Source organism: Suncus etruscus, chromosome 13 (genome assembly GCF_024139225.1).
Source record: "Suncus etruscus isolate mSunEtr1 chromosome 13, mSunEtr1.pri.cur, whole genome shotgun sequence".
NCBI lineage: Eukaryota > Metazoa > Chordata > Mammalia > Eulipotyphla > Soricidae > Suncus > Suncus etruscus.
The window spans coordinates 81,908,927-81,928,101 of NC_064860.1; the positions used below are offsets into that span (position 1 = coordinate 81,908,927).

At 38.9% G+C, this 19,175-nt stretch overlaps 1 pseudogene; it reads left to right on the plus strand.

Annotated features, from left to right (window-relative positions):
* Nucleotides 1–335: 335 nt before the first annotated feature.
* LOC126025859 (heterogeneous nuclear ribonucleoprotein A3-like) lies at nt 336–18,342 on the plus strand (annotated as a pseudogene).
* Nucleotides 18,343–19,175: the final 833 nt, after the last annotated feature.

The following is a 19,175-nucleotide window of genomic DNA, read 5'->3' on the forward strand; positions in this document are numbered from 1 at the left end:
GCAAGGATCTAGGGCTGTTTCCTGTCATTCTCAGCCAACTGAGGCTGAAGTTAAAAATATGGGAGTTCATAGGGCAGTAGCAATAGCACAGCAGTAGGGCATTTGCCTTGCACGCAGCTGACCCAGGATGGACCTGTGTTCGATATCTGGTATCCCATATGGTCCCCCAAGCCAGGAGTGATTTCTGAGTGCATAGCCAGGAGAAACCCCTGAGCGTCACTGGGTGTGGCCCAAAAATTAAAAAATGGGGGGAAGGTTCAAGGATGCGGTACTGCTTGAGCTATGTACTGTGAGTGAACAAGGAGAAGGAGGAAACTCCAGACTCACATCTGACAATGCTGGAATATAGGGGAGACCGTGTGGTGGCCAAGGATGAATTGCAAGCAATTGCAAGCAAGGTATGAGCCTTAATATTATCTCTGTGGCCTCAAGAGTTCTTTATTACGGAGAAGAAAAAATTAAGATACTAAGTGACATTAAAAAATAACTGGAAATTAAATGAGATGAATAACTCATTTAAAACAAAACTTCAGAAGCATTTTATATTTGCCCCCGTGATGAAGACAATAATACACAGTACCACTGTGGCGAAGAGTAGGCTTTATCTAGGTACATGTATTTCTGGTATTCTCAATTTTATCTTCGAGAAAATGAGCTCATTTATTAAATTTTTACAAGCATCTACTGTATGTAAACTCCTTTCCTAATCATGGAAATACAACAGGTAACAAACCCTCTAAATTCATTGAACCACTATCACGTTAATATAATTAAAACAAAATACTAGGGTACATTGATATATAAATATACAGATATATTTATATATAAATATATAGATATATAAAGGAGTTATCTAACAGGCTGCATTTTCAATTCAAAACAAACACATCGTACTCGGTTGGAATTCATATTTGGGTCACCAATTCTCCATTCCTAGGAATCAAGTTTGTATAGCAAAGACAGTGTTGTTGGTTTTTTTTGGGGGGGGGCACACCCGGCGATGCTTAGGGGTTACTCCTGGCTGTCTGCTCAGAAATAGCTCCTGGCAGGCACGGGGGACCATATGGGACACGGGATTCGAACCAACCACCTTTGGTCCTGGATTGGCTGCTTGCAAGGCAAACGCCGCTGTGCTATCTCTCCAGGCCCTTAAGACTTGGGTAATTTCTATATCTATTTTAACCTTTTATTTTCCTTTTTTTTTTTTATTTTGCTTTTTTGGGCAACACCCAGTGGACTCGGGGGTTACTCCTGACTCTGAGCTCAAAAATTAATTGCTCCTGACTTGGGAGAACATATGCAATGCTGGGGATCAAACTTCCGTCCATCCTTGGCCAGCTGTGTGTGCACACAGCTGTATGTGCTACCACTCGGGCCCCAACCTCTTATTTCCCATCTTACTCTGTCAGACAGCCCTGTTCTAAAGAATCATGCCTCTCAACTAAAGAATTTCCCTAACATAGAGACCACTGGCTTTGCCTCTGATTTACAGGTTAACCTCAAGACCTTCCTCTGGGAACCCCTTTCATCCCATGACTTATTTTATTTTCATAAACATCACTAGCAACTCAGAACTAGCTCTTGATTCATTTTTTTGGTTACTGAATAGAAAATAATTCTGTTCTTTTGTGTAAGTAATATTATTTACTCCTCAGACCACCTCTCTGCAATAGACATCTGTAGAAGTTAATTTCTGCAACATTGCAAAAAACCATTTCTTCAGTTCAAGTATCCCAAACTCAACCCATCTCTTGTAAAGTCTGTTAAAAGTCCAGATGGCACCCCCTGGAGATTCTGTCAATAAGTCTCAGATGGAACCCAGAAAACTGCTTGTTTTTATTTATTTTAATAGCATAAGCCATTCATATGTGCAATTGGCTTTGGAAGTATGGCCCACAGAGCTAATTGGTTAAAATGCACTCACTGTAGTAACCACTATAAAATCAAGTTTTCTCTAATATGCATCTAGCTTCTTGTGCCCCAAGTCTCCCTTCATATATTCCACCTTCTATCAGTTTATTCAACCATGTGTGATTATATTATATTTCATCATTCATAAACTTATTTATTCCCCTTCTTTTTCATCTTTATAAGTGATCTCAGCCTAGTACAATCTAGATGACTCTTTATCACACCTCGTTTCTAATCTACCTATATTTTATTTGTCAAAATTAAGGATCACACCACTATATAGCTTAACTATATAATTATCAATTATATTGATTATGTAATTAATTATTAATTATGTATTGATTATATAATTCATTATTAAGGATGACATAATTATAAAGCTTGACTTTCAGATATTTTTAATATTTTTTTCTTTATTTAAACATCTTGATTACAAATATGATTGTGATTAGGTTTCAGTCATGTAAAGAACACCCCCTTCACCAGTGCAACATTCCCACCACCAATGTCCCAAATCTCCCTCCATTCCACCCCACCCCCACCTGTACTCCAGACAGGCTTTCCAGTTCCCTCATTCATTCACATGATTATAGTAGTTCTCAGTGTAGTTATTTCTATAACTGCACTCACCACTCTTTGTGGTGAGCTTCATGAAGTGAGCTGGAAGTTCCAGCCCTCCTCTCATTGTCTCTGAGGATTTGTTGCAAAAATGACTTTTATTTTTCTTAAAACCCATAGATGAGTGAGACTATTCTGCGTCTCTCTCCCTCTGACTTATTTTACTCAGCATGATAGATTCCATGTACATCCATGTATAGGAAAATTTCATGACTGCATCTCTCCTGACGGCTGCATAATATTCCATTGTGTCTATGCACCACAGTTTCTTTAGCCATTTGTCTGTTGAAGGGCATCTTGGTTGTTTCCAGAGCCTGGCTATTGTGAATAGTGCTGCAATAAATATAGGTGTGAGGAAGGGGTTTTTGTATTGTATTCTTGTGTTCTTAGGGTATATCCCTAGGAGTGGAATAGCTGGGTTGAATGGGAGCTCAATTTCCAGATTTTGGAAAGATTTAAAAGAAGTAATGAGGTAAACAATGGCCAGGAAATTCAAGGGCTATATTTTTAATTTTTTATTACTTTATTTAAGCACCATGGCTTACATAGTTGCTCATAATACATTGTTTCCTCCTTTTCATGTTTCAACACCGATTCCATCACCAGAGTAAAATTTCCTCCACAATTGTTCCCAGATTCCCACTCATTCCCAAGCCTTGGCAGGCATGAAGTAACATATTATATTGCTGTTTATAACTAAGTGGTAATGGAATTATTGGGGGGAAGAAAAACAAAGCAAAAGAAATTTTGTGAAAATTTTTATATCTTGCAATTGGGATCATTAAGTCATTGTCTAAATGTATACTAAGCTGTTAGTTGCTAGTTGATTCCCAGAGTCCAGCCTGGGTGAATAGGCCTGAAACAAGGGCACCACAAGGCTTAAGAAAACAAGACTGAAAAAAAAAAAAAGTAAAACAAGACTGAAAAAGCAAAAGAAGCAAAACAAGGCTGGGGCCTGAACAATAGTTCAGCTGACCGGGGTTCAATTCTCCCTCCCCCCAAAAAAGAAAACAAGACAGACATGACAGAGAAAAGCATGGGGTCAGGGGGCTTACAGCCTCATGCACTGTGTAAAGCCCTAACTGACCTTCATGTACAGTATTTATTGTTCAGGGATAATCAACATGGGAAAAGGGGCAGATGTCTATCTAATGCTATTCAAGCATAAACAGGGTTTTATATATTTAAAAAAGGTTTTTTATGGAAGAAGAATCTACTATAAAAGTCTCTGTAGATGAATCATTCTCCAGGGAAGGCAGCAGGGTAAAGGACTGATTACAGGACTCCTATTCATGGGGTGTTCCACTGAATACCTGCACTTGGCATTGGAGTCCTTATCACCTTTTTTTCTTCCCCTCTCTTTCAACTCTATCAATTCTTTCGTTAAACTTATTCATTTTTTGGATGTCTTCATATCCAACAGCTGATGATTCCATTATTAGGTAACTTCTATGCTACTTTGACACCTAATTTGGTGAGTTCCCACTGGAGGTGTTTTGGGAGGTGTTGCATGGCCACATATGCTGATGGTTGATATCCAGATATATGTTTTTCCTTTATCTTTGACAAAGTCCTACATATCTCAGCCAAAATAATGGCATACTAGGAGTATTGGCCAGTTAGGTGTCTCTGAGAGATCAATGGTAAAGCTGTGAGGTTAGGCCCTTGGTATGGTGGAGATTGTGGGTCATGTGTGCAACTTCTGAGGCTTTGGCAGGGTGGGGACTTGGCTTAGTGCTTTTCACAAAATGCCCCAGTTTTCAGCTGCAAGGCCATTTTACCTATGATTTTTAGAAGCTCGGTTTACATGTGTTTTGAAAATGCAATGAGTCTATGGAGCTAGCCAATGAGTGGACATAGTGGCTGTTTCAAGTGCCATGGTTTCAAGTGCCTTATTTTTGTGATCTTTTTAAAAGAATAGAATTAGGGCCTGACTGAGGGTCAAGAAGGGTGTTTGCCTTGCACATGGCAGACCCAGGATGGACCTGGGTTCAATTTTAGGCATCCCATATGGTCCCCTGAGCCTGCCAGGAGTGATTTTTTGAGTGCAAAGCCAGGAGTAATTTCTTTTTTTTAATATAATTTTTATTTTGATCATAGTGGCTTACATCAGGAGTAATTTCTAAGTATTGTTGAGTGTGGCTAAAAACAGAGAGAGAGCAAGAGAGAGAGAATAGAATGGAATGGAATGGAATGGAATAGAATAGAATAGAATAGAATAGAATAGAATAGAATAGAATAGAATAGAATAGAATAGATAGAATAGAATAGAATAGAATAGAATAGAATAGAATAGAATAGAATAGAATAGAATAGAATAGAATAGAATAGAATAGAATAGAATAGAATAGAATAGAATAGAATATTCCATGAATGGGCCAGTGGGTATAAGTGGAACATAAACACCTAGAGTCATCATGGCTTCCTGGAAAAGGCCATGTAAGAGAAAGAAGTAGCAGGTGTTGATGTAATGGCAATTGGACTTGGACACGTCCCTTGGTTACCCCCACTGTAATGACAGTTGAACCTGGACATGCCCCTTGAACACATTCCCTTGTCATTCCGGTTATAAAAGGAAAAATTTGTACCATTAGGAAGGGGCTTAGGATAGTGACTAGAGCAGTGCCTGCTGTTCTGTGGGGGGGGGGGGAGTAGAGATAAAGAATAGGATAAATGCTGCCTGCTTTATTCTAGCCTCCCTCTCTCTGTCTCTCCTTTTCTCGGTTCCTCTCTGTCTCTATCTCTGTTTCTTTGTCTGTCTGTCTGTCTCTTTGTCTCTATCTGTCTCTGTCTGTCTGTCTCTCTCACTCTCTCTCTCCCTCAAGCCTCCCCTAGCCATCTTTGGCTGGTGAATTTCCCTCTTTCTCCCTCTTTCTAAACCCCCTTCCCAGGGAGCAGCAGCAGACCTCAGATTCCAGGAGGAATAAAAAAGAATATTTGGTTTCTATTCCTCTCTCTTTCTCACAGTCCCTATAAGTGGTCACTATTAGTTGGTTTCCCTGGTTGGGCATAATACCCCACAAGTCCCTCCAAGCCTTGTAGCCCTGCAGCCTTGGCAGCCTCTGACCTCTGCACTGTGCAGCCCTGCAGCCCTGGCAGCCTTGGGCCTCTGCAGCCTTGCAGCAGCCAAGCAGCAGGAGGACTTGAAGCTTATTTCAATAACCTGCAGAAGCCTTGAAGATTACCACAGTAACCCCCTGTGGAAAACTGCCATGATTCTACAAAATTTCTTCGAAGTAGGAAAGGGAAAACCAACTATGAAAAGTTAGATAATAACATCATGCCTGTCATCAAGACCAGACTGTAAACACCAGACAACTAAATCAAAGAAAGATGACAGGGCAGTTTGTATGGAAGAAAGTGCACTTTCACCATCACATAAAGAGCTTTCGTTTAAGACTATTTGATCGCTGCTGCAATTTTTTTTATATAATAAGGAAGAAGTATTTTTAAAATGTTTTTTTTTATTTTCTGATGTAAAAAAAAGTTAGGTAAATGTGTTTAACCAGCTGCAGACTGGCATATTGTAAATAAAATTCTAGCCTCACAGACTAGTTGTTCCCAGCCACCATCTCCTAACAGCATATTGCATTACATTTATTAAATATTTTAGTACACCATTTGCTTTGGAATATTTTGTCTTGTTTTTCTCATATAAAAACTATGTGCATCTTGTGGTCAGGTGCGCCTTTTAAAGCAAAAAATATGGTAAGTCCTGAGCACTACTGGGTGTGAGATCCCCCCCAATGTATTTTTAATAACTATTAAAGAAGCACATAAAGGAATCTGCTTTCTTTCAGTTAGACTACTCCAGGTTTGTACATAATCACGCAGGCTGGTGTTGCATTCATAGCTGTCTGAGCATCAAGAAAAGCAGGAAATTGATGTTGAATGACAAAGGAACAAATAGTGAAAAACGAAATTTCTCTGGTGCTTCTGATAGGTTAAAGACATGTGACTGATGAGTACATTCCAATTATGAAGCAAGCTGTAGCATATTTCATTCAACAACTGCTGAAAGGACAAGAAGCAGGAATTCCTCCAGAGCAGACGCTGGAAAGAACTATGGAAGTAAAGCAATGCTCTAGTTACGTCTGCCCAGATTTAGCAAAAGTATTTAAGACGCACGACATAGAAGGGCCAAATGGATTAAATAGTATATTAGATTCAAGAAAATTTCAAAGAAAGAATTTTCCACTGACGCTCGTTATGACAGATCCCGGTGACCTAAATTCTTTTGATGCAAAATTCGATGATGCAAACTAGCTAACAGAAAGGAGATAACGTAATTCCTACGTTTCCTACTGCTGTCATCATTCTTTTTACAAAATATTGACCTCCCTAAAGCTGATGGGCAGGGGCTTTGTAATTTTTGTATTTGAAGGGGAAAAATGAAATAAAAGAAAATATTTTCCAGAGTAAGCTGGGTGTGAGCTACAATAAAAAATAAAAAATAATTTGAGAAACTACTCTAAATTAAAAATGAATGCATTTCAGGAAGTGAACTGAACTACACACAAAAATCAAAAATCACATGTATGTTATATATATATGTCATCACAATAAAATAAGTCAGAGTGCTTGTTTGGAGATTGTTTTTGATGGTGGGGGAGATTGGTCCCAGAACCTCAGATATACAAGGCATGCATCCTACCCATTCTACTTCTTAGTTACTGCCACAGCCTAAAAAAAGGGGGTTATGGGACCTCCCAAATCATACTCATATTGTCCAGATACTCCACTAACAATTCTAGACGAACCAGGTAAGCACTTGAGTGCAAGTGCTTGAGGTGCTATCTGAGATGTATAGTGTCACAGAGACCCAGGTAAATCTTGAATTGCTCAGAGGTCTCCAACAATGAATCCAGTGGTTCTTTGGGAAAGCAATGATGGAGATCAAATTCAGTTCACATACCTAGCATGCACTCTAACCATTGAACTGCCTCCTGACATCCTAAAATCAATTTAAATTAAAAGCATAAATAATTATTTTAAAGTCCTCTACTATCAGAAATAAATCATTTCCCCTTTAAAATGCCAGTAAATAACACTTTTTTGTGACATATGGTCATAATGCTGCTCCAAAGGGAGGAGAAGTTCAGTTTATCAGATTTTCCTCCCTCTCATAAAATCCCCACTCTTTCAGAGTCTGCAATTTAATTACAGAGAGAAACTATAAACGACTCTGTAAAGTGCACAAGGAAGAATTCACATCAACTTTATTTATGAGTGTTCTAAACACAGCAAATATGAATGTCTCCCAAGCCACACCAACTGTTGGGGTAAAAACAGGGTCACTGTATGTCATAAGCAGAATTTGTTGATTTTGTTGGCTTTTAACTCTGCCAAAACTTTGTCTCCTCTTAGGTAACTGTCAAAGCCTTCTGGGAGTCTTCTATGGGTACCAAATGATTTTACTTTTCAGAGGTATCTTCCCTTTACCTCTGTTCTGCCCAAATTCCCTAAAGTTTCAGTACCTGCTTCAAAGGACTCAAAGTTGTGTGCTACCCCATCACCAATTTATTTTTACCTTTTGAATGAAAGGTTATCCAATTGACTATGACTTGCATAATCAATATCCCTGAGGGGTCTGACAGAATAGTGATTTTTTTGTTTCACTCCCTCTTATACTGGGTGGAGGATTTAGGTAATACTCAATGGTGTTTGGGGACCTTTCCTAGCTCTGTCCTCAAAAGTGATCACAGGCAATGCTTGAAAAGTAAATACATTGAAAGAGATAAAATAGGGGTGGATTATATGCAAGGTTTTACTCCTATACTATATTTTTAGTCCCCATTTGACTCTCTTTTTGTTTGTTTTGGGGCCACACCCGGTGAGGCTCAAGTGTGCGCTCAGAAATCACTCCCAGCTTGGGGGACCATATGGGATGCCAGGGGATTGAACCTGTCCATCCTAGGTTAGGACGTGCAAGGCAAACACCCTACCACTTGTGCCACCTCTCCAGCCATTCCATTTGACTCTCTCTCTCTTTTTTTTTTTTTTTTTTTTGGTTTTTGGGTCACACCCGGCAGCGCTCAGGGGTCACTCCTGGCTCCACACTCAGAAATCGCTCCTGGCAGGCACGGGGGACCATATGGGATGCAGGGATTCGAATCACCGTCCTTCTGCATGAAAGGAAAATGCCTTACTTCCATGCTATCTCTCCGGCCCCATTTTTGACTCTTCTAGTCTCCTTAACCAAGACTTAATCATGACTCTACAGGGTCTCAGTCAGAAAACTATATGGTTGAAAAGCATTTGCTGTATCAAAACCATCTATCTCTCTGGCTTTGCTCCATTCTCCCAGATTCAAGCATGCTTATCTTCTTTAAAAAAAATAAAACTTTATTGATTCATTGATTGATTGGTTTCTGAGCCACACTCAGTGGAGCTCAGATTTCCTGCTGGCTCTGCACTCAGAAATCGCTCCTGGCAGGCCAGGGGGCCATATGGGATGCCAGGCATCAAACCAGGTTCCTCCTGGCTCTACCAAGGATGCTTATCTTCATTTTCTCTATTTGCCTATTCAGATCTCTCTACCCGAGAAAATATATCCATTTGTTCATTCAATCCTTCAGAGACTACATAAATTGCTGAGAATACAGAACCTAGACAGAGTCCTCTCCTCACAGACTGGGGGCCACAAGTGACTTCCTTTTGGGGGAAATCAAAGAGGCTGTGAACAGGCACTTTTTATACGTGTACAATAGTCCCCCTTATTTGAAGGACTAATTCTCTAGTGGAAACAGTACTAAATCTTATAAACATTTTTATTTATACATAATATTCATTAATATTCATTAAAAGTTTAACTTACAGAGTAGCCCACAGGATATTAATAGCAAAGACTGAAACTACAAGCATAACCTTTACAATATACATTAATGTAAATTAGTTATCTCTCTCTCTCAAACTTTCAAAATTAAAAGCAGTGCTCAAGAGTTCTGAGAACCATTCCAGGCAATATTCAAACAACCTGAATATAGAGCTCAATTCTAGGTCTGAAGAGTTTCTCAGACCCTGCAGTGTCAGGGACCTTTAAAATCATGCCAAATGATGTTTGGGGTGTCTCAAAATATTTTTATTGCTAGTAATATTTCAATAATATCAACCAGAATTGCCAATGGGTACATAAAACAATGAAAGCAATGCTGTAGATAAGGAAAGACTACTAGAGTCAAGGAATGGTTCTCAATGAAAAAAAATCACCTCAGATTTGAATGATAAGAAATGTGGGGGCCAGAGAGATGAAAGGAATCTTACACCGGTGGTGGGATTGTTGTTGGAACATTGAATGCCAGAGCATTCCAAAAAAAAAAGAAAAAGAAAAGAAAAGAAATGCATAGTCTCAACTTTGAATAAGGAGTTAGCCAGACAGCTTAATAGAGCCAGTGTAGAGAGAAGCGGAGTGGTGAAAGAAAGAGGAGGACAGTACATATCAAGATAGCAGGCTGGCATAGAAAGGTAAGAAATGAAATCTGGGACAACTAATAGAAGGAAGTTGACACTGGTGGTAGGATCAGTGTTGGAGCATTTTATGTCTAAAATTCAATGATAAATAACTTTGTAAATCATGCTACTTTCATAAAATTTTAAAAAGGAAGCTCCAGATATAAGAAACATTAAGTTCAAAAGTGTCGAGCTTAAAGATGTTTAACTCAAAGATGTTCAATTACCATCTTTGTTAATTCAACATGTTAAATGGGACAATGTACCCACTGGAAATTCTGGTTGATATTATTGTCGTTTATCTATAGATAAACTATAGAATGTTCCATTCAACTCAATTTCATAAGTCAGATAAAGACAAATATAGACCATCTCACTTATGAGGTAATACCCAAAGAAGCAAAACGAGGGAAGATACAATGTACAAAGAAAGCAAAGTTTTAGTCTCTGACCACAGAACTGAGGTTGGGGCTGGGGTAAAGTTCATCACAGTCCAGTGGACTGTGATTGAGGGATATTAGCACTTTGGTGGTGAGCTTGGTATGGTAATATACCCCCTAAAAGATATTCTTTTAAGACAATGCTACTTCAAAACAAATATATTTAAGCAAATTCTTTTTAGATAAACAGCAATATTTGTTTATCTGGAATTCATCTTTAACTGGGCTGTACAGTGTTGATCAAGAAAATGACCTCAGGGCCCGGAGAGATAGCACAGCGGCATTTGCCTTGCAAGCAGCCAATCCAGGACCAAAGGTGGTTGGTTCGAATCCCGGTGTCCCATATGGTCCCCCGTGCCTGCCAGGAGCTATTTCTGAGCAGATAGCCAGGAATAACCCCTGAGCGCCGCTGGGTGTGGCCCAAAAACAAAAACAAAAACAAAAACAAAAGAAAATGACCTCAAACTAGTTCACATTCATTGGAAAAATCCACTGGGAGTAAAAAGATAAGATTACAAAAGCAGAGACCAATAGTAAAAACATAAAAGATGCTACTTACAAAAGGGAAAAAAAACACTACAACAGGTCAAGGACATTTCCTTGTATGAATTATAAATAATCAAAATCCATGAACAATGACAACAGAGAGTCAGTACCAGAAAGCATTCTCAGAAGTAGGAATGTAGGGTATGGGCTCCTTAGAACCCCCTTTCACCGGTAATCATAATTTTAAATAATAAACCTATTGCCAACAACAAAAAAAAAAAAGTCCAGTGCACATCAAAAACACTCATCTCTAGACTCCTGGGCAATTACATGCAGCCAAAATGGTAACTCAATTATGGTTCTATTATAGATAATGAAGTTTATAAGCATGTAATTTTGTCTTCTAGTATCTCATAATAATACGCCCCCATGTTTCTTGGAATAACCACAGGATTAAGTGACATTGCTGTCTCAGAAAAAATGAGCCAAAGGCAACAGATCTATATGAAGGATGAAGGAGTACAGCAACAGAAAAAATCAGGATGGAAAATATTTTATGTAATTTTATCTTTATCTGAAGGACAGTTTTGCTTAATGAAGAAGTTAAATGGGAAATCTGGTCTCAAAATGGAGATAAAACAGCCAACCAGTCTCTCCCAACCTAACTCCAGTTGTCATCACCACCACTGAGGGGGGAGTGCTATGATCCAAAAGAACCAGAACAGGTGAGAATATGGTTTATCAGAGATTTGAGTTTTGAAACTACAAATGATAGTTTAAGAAACTATTTTGAGAAATGGGGCATACTTCCAGTTTATATGGTGATGAGAGATCCCCAAACAAAATGTTTCAGAGGCTTTGATTTTGTAACCTAATCATACTATTTTGTGACTTAAATATCAGGTGGATGCAACAATGAGTGCTAAACCACATAACGTTGATGGACAAGTAGTGGAACCAAAGAGAGCTGTTTCTAGAGAGGATTCTGTAAAGCCTGGTTCCCATCTAACAGTGAGGAAAATTTTTGTTGGTGGTATTAAAGAAGATACAAAGAAATATAATTTGAGAGTCTGCTTTGAAAAGTACCACAAAATTGAAACCATAGAAGTTATGGAGGGCGCTTTGCAAAAGCTGGCTCCCTGTGTGTGACACCAGGCGGGGAAAATCCGCGAAAGTACACCGGCCCAGTGGGGCTCAGCTGTGAAAGACTGTGAGTGTGACCTGTCTATGTCTGTCTACTGTCCTCTTGCGTGAAACTCTTGCGAGTGGGGCAAAAAGAGGCTCAGAGGAGCACGGCCGCTCCGCTTCGCTACGCGGCCGTGCACTCTTTCTAAGGAAAGAACTCCATTGCAACAAGAAGGAAAAATCACACTAAGAACGGCGCTATATCACAGAAGCAAACATTTCTCTCTGGACTGTCTTCTCTGTTACATGCTCGGGCCTAAGATTTGACCCAGTGTGAGGCTTCATCCACGGAGGACTCCCCTCCCTTAGAGGCAAGTCAGCCCATCCAGAAAGGGAGGAGCCAGAGGAGTGTGCTGCCTACATCATATAGACAATGAATACCACTACAACACGTAGAAAAACCCACAATACAAATGTGACAATGGGGAAACAGCGCAGGCCAGCATCAGACATAGAGAATGAAGATGACAATTCTGAGGACCAGATAATGACTGAACAACTAATCAACCTCTCAGATAAGGACTTTAGACTAGCAATATGGAAGGTGCTCAACAGACTCCAAGAAACCATGGATCGAGTTGAACAGAACACTAATAAGAACCAAGAAAATATGAAGGCAGAAATGACAAAACTCCAAACTGAAATAACATGTCAACTAACAGGCCTGAAAAACTCAGTAAACGAAGTGAATGACAAAATGGATAAGCTCTGGGACAGGGTATCAGAAGCTGAGAATAGACTTGGTGCTGTGGAAGATGAGATACATAACAATTCCATACAGCAGGAGAGATTGGACAAAAAACTTAAAGCAAATGAGCAGACAATGGAAAAATTAGTCAAAGAATGGGAACAGACGAAAATAGAAGTCTATGATAAGATCAACAGAAACAACTTAAGAATCATTGGAGTCCCAGAGACCCAGGAAGAAAATTTCCAGGAAGAATCAATGGTCAAGAACATCATTAAAGAGAAACTTCCAGAGCTAAAGAATATATGTGATCAAATCCTGCATGCCCGAAGAGTACCAACCAAAAGAGACCCCAGAAAAACCACCCCAAGACACATCCTAGTCACAATGACAAATCCCACAGATAGAGACAGAATTCTGAAAACAGCAAGATCAAAAGGGGAAATCATGTTCAAGCAAGCTTCCCTGAGATTTACAGCAGACCTGTCACCAGAAACGCTCAATGCCAGAAAGCAAAGGTGGGATATTGTGACAAGACTGAATGAAATGAATGCTTCACCCAGAATACTATACCCAGCAAAACTCACTTTCCGGTTTGATGGAAGAATACATGGTTTCACAGACAAAAAACAGCTCAGAAACTTCACAGACACAAAACCAGTCTTAAGAGAAAAACTGAAAGACCTAATCTAAGACAAGACTACCCAAAAGACACACCAAATTTTGAAATAAAGATGGCGTTAAATCCCAGGACAATTCTTTCTCTCAACGTCAATGGACTAAATGCACCAGTTAAGAGACACAGAGTGGCTAAATGGATCAAAAAACTCAATCCAACCTTCTGCTGCCTACAAGAAACGCACCTGAATAGTCAGAACAAACATAGACTCAAAATAAAAGGCTGGAGAAAAGTTATCCAAGCAAACAACACCCATAAAAAAGCTGGAGTGGCCATACTAATATCAGATAATGCAAACTTTATACTCAGGAAGGTTGTAAGGGACAAAGACGGACATTTTATATTAATCAAGGGGTACGTAGAGCAGGAAGAATTCACTCTCCTAAACATATATGCACCGAATGAGGGGCCAGCAAAATATTTAATACAACTGCTGACAAATCTGAAAAATAATATCAACAACAACACAATAATTGTGGGGGACCTAAACACGGCTTTGTCAACACTGGACAGGTCAACCAGACTGAAACCCAACAAGAATATACTAGACCTGAGGAGAGAAATGGAAGAAAGAGGCCTAGTGGATATATATAGGACACTCCATCCCCAGAAACCTGGATACACATTCTTCTCCAATGTACATGGTACATTCTCCAGAATAGACTACATGCTGGCACATAAAACATACCTCCATAAGATCAAGAGGATAGAAATTTTGCAGACTACCTTCGCTGACCACAAGGCTCTGAAATTATTTGTGAACTCCAAAGGGACTCAGAAGAAACACTTTAACACCTGGAAGTTAAACAGCCTCATGCTCAATAACCAGTGGGTCCGAGATGAAATCAAGGAGGAAATAAAAAGGTTCCTGGAAACAAATGACAATAAAGACACAAACTCTCAGAACTTATGGGACACAGCAAAAGCAGTACTGAGAGGAAAATTTATAGCTTTGCAAGCACACATCAGGAAGGAAGAAGGAGCTTACCTGAGTAGCTTAATGACACAGCTAATAGAACTAGAAAATGCTCAACAAAAGGACCCAAGAACAGGAAGACAGAAGGAAATAACAAAGCTGAGAGCAGAAATCAACGAAGTGGAAACTCAAAAAACAATCCGAAAGATCAACGAAAGCAGAAGTTGGTTCTTTGAAAAAATAAACAAGATTGATAGACCACTGGCAAACCTAACAAAGAAAGAGAGAGAGAGAAACTTGATAACTCGTATCAGGAATGAAAAAGGAGAGATCACTACTGATATGACAGAGATTCAAAGGGTAATCAGAAACTACTTTGAAAAACTCTACGCCACTAAAAATGAGAACCTGGAAGAAATGGATAAATTCTTGGACTCTTATAATCTTCCACGGTTGAAGGAAGAGGATGTAGCATATCTAAACACCCCCATCACCATTGATGAAATTAAAACAGTAATCAAATGTCTGCCGAAAAACAAAAGCCCAGGTCCAGATGGATTCACTAATGAATTCTATCAAACTTTCCAAGAGGAACTACTGCCAATCTTGGCAAGACTCTTTCATGAAATTGAACAAACAGAAACACTTCCAAATAGCTTTTATGAAGCCAACATCACCTTGATACCTAAACCAGACAGAGACGCTACCAAAAAAGAAAATTACAGACCAATATCACTGATGAATGCAGATGCAAAGATCCTCAACAAAATCCTGGCAAATAGGATTCAATGCCTCATTAAGAAGATCATCCACTACGATCAAGTAGGTTTCATCCCAGGAATGCAAGGCTGGTTTAACATCCGTAAATCTATCAACATAATACACAACATCAATAACAAGAAAAATAAAAACCACATGATCATATCAATAGATGCAGAGAAAGCATTTGATAAGGTCCAACACCCATTCTTGATCAAAACTCTCAGCAAGATGGGAATGGAGGGAACCTTTCTCAATATAGTGAAGGCCATCTACCACAAGCCAGTGGCAAATATTATCCTCAATGGAGAAAAACTGAAAGCCTTCCCTCTAAATTCTGGCACAAGACAAGGCTGTCCTCTCTCACCACTCCTATTCAACATAGCACTGGAAGTACTTGCTATAGCGATTAGGCAAGAAAAGGATATCAAGGGAATCCAGATAGGAAAGGAAGAAGTCAAGCTCTCACTGTTTGCAGATGACATGATACTCTACTTAGAAAACCCTAAAGACTCTATCAAAAAGCTTCTAGAAACAATAGACTCATATAGCAAGGTGGCAGGCTACAAAATTAACACACAAAAATCAATGGCCTTTCTATACACCAACAGTAATAAAGAAGAAATGGACATTAAGAAAACAACCCCATTCACAATAGTACCACACAAACTCAAATATCTTGGAATCAACTTGACTAAATATGTGAAGGACCTATACAAAGAAAACTATAAAACTCTGCTCCAAGAAATAAGAGAGGACACACGGAAATGGAAACACATACCCTGCTCATGGATTGGCAGGATTAACATCATCAAAATGTCAATACTCCCCAAGGCATTATACAGATTTAATGCCATCCCTCTAAAGATACCCATGACATTCTTCAAAGAAGTGGATCAGACACTTTTGAAATTCATTTGGAACAATAAACACCCTCGAATAGCTAAAGCAATCATTGGGAAAAAGAATATGGGAGGAATTACTTTTCCCAACTTTAAACTGTACTACAAAGCAACAGTTATCAAAACAGCATGGTATTGGAATAAGGATAGGTCCTCAGATCAGTGGAATAGGCTTGAATACTCAGAAAATGTTTCCCAGAGATACAACCATCTAATTTTTGATAAAGGAGCAGGAAATCCTAAATGGAGCAGGGAAAGCCTCTTCAACAAGTGGTGTTGGCACAATTGGATAGCCACTTGCAAAAAATTAAACTTAGACCCCCAGCTAACATCATGTACAAAGGTAAAATCCAAATGGATTAAAGACCTCGATATCAGCCCCAAAACCATAAGATATATAGAACAGCACATAGGCAAAACACTACAGGACATTACAGGCATCTTCAAGGAGGAAACTGCACTCTCCAAGCAAGTGAAAGCAGAGATTAACAGATGGGAATATATTAAGCTGAGAAGCTTCTGCACCTCAAAGGAAATAGTGCCCAGGATACAAGAGCCACCCACTGAGTGGGAGAAACTATTCACCCAATACCCATCAGATAAGGGGCTAATCTCCAAAATATACAAGGCACTGACAGAACTTTACAAGAAAAAAACATCTAACCCCATCAAAAAATGGGGAGAAGAAATGAACAGACACTTTGACAAAGAAGAAATACGCATGGCCAAAAGACACATGAAAAAATGTTCCACATCACTAATCATCAGGGAGATGCAAATCAAAACAACGATGAGATACCACCTCACACCCCAGAGAATGGCACACATCACAAAGAATGAGAATAAACAGTGTTGGCGGGGATGTGGAGAGAAAGGAACTCTTATCCACTGCTGGTGGGAATGCTGTCTAGTTCAACCTTTATGGAAAGCGATATGGAGATTCCTCCAAAAACTGGAAATCGAGCTCCCATATGATCCAGCTATACCACTCCTAGGAATATACCCTAGGAACACAAAAATACAATACAAAAACCCCTTCCTTACACCTATATTCATTGCAGCTCTATTTACCATAGCAAGACTCTGGAAACAACCGAGATGCCCTTCAACGGATGAATGGCTAAAGAAACTGTGGTACATATACACAATGGAATATTATGCAGCTGTCAGGAGAGATGAAGTCATGAAATTTTCCTATACATGGATGTACATGGAATCTATTATGCTGAGTGAAATAAGTCAGAGAGAGAGAGAAAAACGCAGAATGGTCTCACTCATCTATGGGTTTTAAGAAAAATGAAAGACACCCTTGTAATAATAATTTTCAGACACAAAAGAGAAAAGAGCTGGAAGTTCCAGCTCACCTCAGGAAGCTCACCACAAAGAGTGATGAGTTTAGTTAGAGAAATAACTACATTTTGAACTGTCCTAATATTGAGAATGTATGAGGGAAATGTAGAGCCTGTTTAGGGTACAGGCGGGGGTTGGGTGGGGAGGAGGGTGATTTGGGACTTGGGTGATGGGAATGTTGCACTGGTGATGGGTGGTGTTCCTTTTATGACTGAAACCCAAACACAATCATGTATGTAATCAAGGTGTTTAAATAAAAAAAAAATTAAAAAAAAAAAAAAAAAAGAAGTTATGGAGGGCAAGCAGAGTGAAAAAAAAAAAGAGAGGATTTGCTTTGGTAACTTTAGATGATTATGATTCAGTTGTTAAAATTGTTGTTCAGAAATACCACACTATTAATGGGCATGATTGTGAAGTGAAATGACCCTTTCTAAATAAGAAATGCAGACTGCTGGATCACAAAGAAGTTATGGAGGTGGATCTGGCAACTTTATGGTTGTGGAGACAAATTTTGGAAGTGGTGGAGGAAACTTTGGACGTGGTGGAAATTTTGGTGGAAGAGGACACTATGGTGATGAAGGTGGTGGCAGCAGAGGTAGTTATAGGGAAGGTGATGGTGATATAATGGATTTGTCAGTGATGGTGGCAACTATGGCGGAGGTCCTGGTTATACTAGTAGAGGCTCGAGTGGTAGAGGACCAGGGTATGGAAACCAAGTTGGTGGACATAGTGGAGGTAGTAAAGGATATGATGGTTACAATAAAGGAGGAAATTTTGGTGGTGGTAACTATGGTGGTGGTGGCAACTAAAATGATTTTGGAAATTATAGTGGACAACAGCAATCAAATTATGGACCCATGAAAGAGGACAATTTTGGTGACAGAAGCTCAAGCAATCTATATAATGGTGGTTATGGATCTGGTAATGGAAGTGGTGGCTATGGTAGCAGAAGGTTCTAAAAACTCAATAGCAAACTCCGTAGCAAAGGGCTACAGTTCTTAGCAAGAGAGAGAGCAAGGAATTGTCAGGAAAGCTGCAGGTATCTTTGATACAGTCATCCCAAATCCATTAGGAACAATAAAAATCTGTCACAGAAGGAGGAATGATCCACAGTCAGAAAAATTACTGCAGCTTAAACAGGAAACCCTTTTTGTTTAGAACTGTCATAACAACAGTTTGCAAAACATGCAGCTTTTGATTAATGCAATGTAGTGTCAATTAGATGTACATTCCTGAAGTTTTTTTATCTGTTATAGCTTTGACTTTTTATTTTTATTTTCATTACATCAGGTATATTGCCCTGTAAATGGTGGTAGTGGTACCAGGAATAAAAAGTTAAGGAATTTTTAACTTTTCAATATTTGTGTAGTGGAGTTTTCTATATTTTAGTACAAAAACTTTAATAAAATGCAGTTTTGGAGGTGTTTTCTTGTAAGTTAACAAGTAAAGAATATTGTTCATTACTATTTTCTTTGAATTTTGCTAAAATTAACTGTAAATAACGACCTGCTGACTTACAATTTAAAGGGAATCGATTCTCCCATGGCTGCTGACATGTGGAGAGAATAGATATTTGTATGTTTGCAAATGTGTGTGTTTTAGATAAATAAAATTGGATGTATAGATTATCACATTTGTGAATTTAATAGCATTAAAATTTCACTTCAAATGAAAAAAATCTCAAAATTTCAAAAAATAAATTAAATGGGGAGAATATAGAAGATTCACAAATAAAAGTTTTATTGGTAGAATTTTAGCAAACCTGGGATTTAATATCTCTATATGATTAACT